This window comes from Procambarus clarkii, chromosome 46 (assembly GCF_040958095.1).
Source record: "Procambarus clarkii isolate CNS0578487 chromosome 46, FALCON_Pclarkii_2.0, whole genome shotgun sequence".
NCBI classification, from domain to species: domain Eukaryota; kingdom Metazoa; phylum Arthropoda; class Malacostraca; order Decapoda; family Cambaridae; genus Procambarus; species Procambarus clarkii.
In genome coordinates, this window is record NC_091195.1 from 25,824,442 (window position 1) to 25,827,559 (window position 3,118).

A 3,118-nucleotide genomic window follows, 5' to 3' on the forward strand; every position below is an offset into this window, starting at 1 on the left:
GAAAAAGTTCTTTCTAACGTCCCTGTGGCTCATGTGGGTACTCAGTTTCCACCTGTGTCCCCTTGTTCGTGTGCCCCTTGTGTTAAATAGACTGTCTTTATCTACCGTATCAATACTTCTGAGAATCTTTTATGTGGTGATCATGTCCCCTCTAACTTTTCTGTCTCCCAGTGACGTGAGGTTTAATTCCCGTAGTCTCTCCTCGTAGCTCATACCTCTCAGCTCGGGTACTAGTCTGGTGGCAAACCTTTGAACCTTTTCCAGTTTAGTCTTATCCTTGACTAGATATGGACTCCATGCTGGAGCCGCATACTCCAGGATTGGCCTGACATATGTGGTATACAAAGTTCTGAATGATTCCTTACACAAGCTTCTAAAGGCCGTTCTTATGTTAGCCAACCTGGCATATGCTGCTGATGTTATCCTCTTGATATGAGCTTCAGGGGACAGGTCTGGCGTGATATCAACCCCCAGGTCTTTCTCTCCCTCTCTGACTATTGAAGTATTTCATCTCCCAGATGATACCTTGTATCTGGCCTCCTGCTTCCTACGCCTATCTTCATTACATTACATTTGGTTGGGTTAAACTCTAACAACTATTTGTTCGACCATTCCTGCAGCTTGTCCAGGTCTTCTTGAAGCCTCAAGCTGTCCTCCTCTGTCTTAATCCTTCTCATAATTTTGGCGTCGTCAGCAAACATTGAGAGGAATGAGTCTATACCCTCTGGGAGATCATTTACATATATCAGAAACAGGATAGGTCCGAGTACAGAGCCCTGTGGGACTCCACTGGTGACTTCACGCCAATCTGAGGTCTCACCCCTCACTGTAACTCTCTGCTTCCTATTGCTTAGATACTCCCTTATCCACTGGAACGCCCTACCAATTACTCCTGCCTGTTTCTCCAGCTTATGCATCAACCTTTTATGGGGTACTGTGTCAAAGGCTTTCCGACAGTCAAAAAAATGCAGTCCGCCCATCCTTCTCTTTCTTGCTTAATCTTTATCACCTGATCGTAGAATTCTATTAAACCTGTAAGGCAAGATTTACCCTCCCTGAACCCATGTTGATGGGTTGTCACGAAGTCCCTTCTCTTCAGATGTGTTACCAGGTTTTTTCTCACGATCTTCTCCATCACCTTGCATGGTATACAAGTCAAGGACACTGGCCTGTAGTTCAGTGCCTCTTGTCTGTCACCCTTTTTGTATATTGGGACCACATTCGCCGTCTTCCATATTTCTGGTAGGTCTCCCGTCTCCAGTGACCTACTATACACTATGGAGAGTGGTAAGCAAAATGCTCCTGCACACTCTTTCAATACCCATGATGAGGTTTCGTCCGGGCCAACAGCCTTTCTCACGTCCAGCTCCAATAGGTGCTTCTTGACCTCATCTTTTGTAATTTCGAACCTTTCCAAGGTCGCCTGGTTTGCTGCCACCTCTCCTAGCGCCGTGACCTCTCCTTGTTCTATTGTAAAGATCTCCTGGAACCTCTTCTTGAGTTCTTCACACACCTCTTTGTCATTCTCTGTGTACCTGTCCTCGCCCACCCTAAGTTTCATCACCTGTTCCTTGACTGTTGTTTTCCTCCTGATGTGACTGTGTAGTAGCTTTGGTTCGGTCTTGGCTTTATTAGCTATATCATTTTTATACCTTTTCTCAGCTGCTCTTCTCACACTAACATACTCGTTCCTGGTTCTCTGGTATCTCTCTCTGCTTTCTGGTGTTCTGTTATTACGGAAGTTTCTCCATGCCCTTTTGTTCAGCTCCTTTGCTTTCATACATTCCTTATTAAACCATGGATTCTTCCTTTGCTTCTGTTTTTTCCTGTCGGGCTGGGACAAACCTGCTTACAGCCTCCTGACACTTTTGGGTGACATAGTCCATCATGTCTTGTACGGACTTGGTTCCGAGATCTGTGTCCCAATGTATATCCCATAGAAATTTATTCATCTCCTCATAGTTTCTCTTTCGGTACGCCAGCCCTTTGTTTCCCAGTTCTTTTTTGGGGGTGATAATTCCTAGCTCAACCAGGTACTCAAAGCTCAATACACTATGATCACTCATTCCCAAGGACGCTTCCATCTTAACTTCCCTTATATCCGACTTATTTAGGGTAAATATCAGATCAAGCAAGGCTGGTTCATCCTCTCCTCTCATTCTTGTCGGTCCCTTGACGTGTTGACTTAGAAAGTTTCTTGTTGCCACATCCAGCAGCTTAGCTCTCCACGTGTCTGGTCCTCCATGCGGGTCTCTGTTCCCCCAATCTATCTTCCCATGGTTGAAGTCTCCCATGATTAGTAGCCTGGATCCGTTCCTGCTAGCCACAGAAGCTGCTCTCTATTATATTGATGGTGGCCAAGTTGTTTCTATCATATTCCTGTCTAGGTCTTCTGACATTCGGTGGGGGGTTATATATGACTACTATTATAATTTTCTGTCCTCCAGTTGCTATGGTGCCTGATATGTAGTCACTGACACCTTCACAGTTCTGAATTACCATCTCTTCGAAACTCCAACCTTCTCTTAGTTGCAAAGCTACACCACCACCTCCTCTCCCTTCTCTCTCTTTCCTCACTGCATAGTAGCCCTGTGGAAACACTGCGTTTGCTATAGTTTTCGTTAGCTTTGTTTCTGTGAGTGCTATTATGTCTGGGTTTTCTTCTAGTGCCCATTCTCCGAGTTCACTTGTTTTATTTGTAACCCCATCTAAGTTAGTGTACATTGCCTTGAAGCTCACTTTCTTCTGTTCATTTTCTTGTCCCTTTCTTGTCGAGCATTCTGCTGGTGTGGGAAGCTGTTCCGTGGGTCAGAAGATCTGTGAGGTGGTTTGCAGGGTCTCAGAGGATTTTGGGGTGTGGGGGGTGGGGTTGAAGGGAAGGGGGGACAGTGTGTGGTGTAGTGTGTAGCTAGTGTGTGGTGTAGGCTCCACACTCCTGCTCCTGCCAGCCTACAAACGCAATAATAACTGTCTTCATGTAACTGTAATTGAGGATTTGTATCATGTTAAAACTGCGTCAAATTAATGACATAGATCCTGGTTATCTCACTTTCAATAATTACTTAAGCGTAAATTATAACTTAATTGTATTACATAATATTGTCTTTTTTGTTCAGAA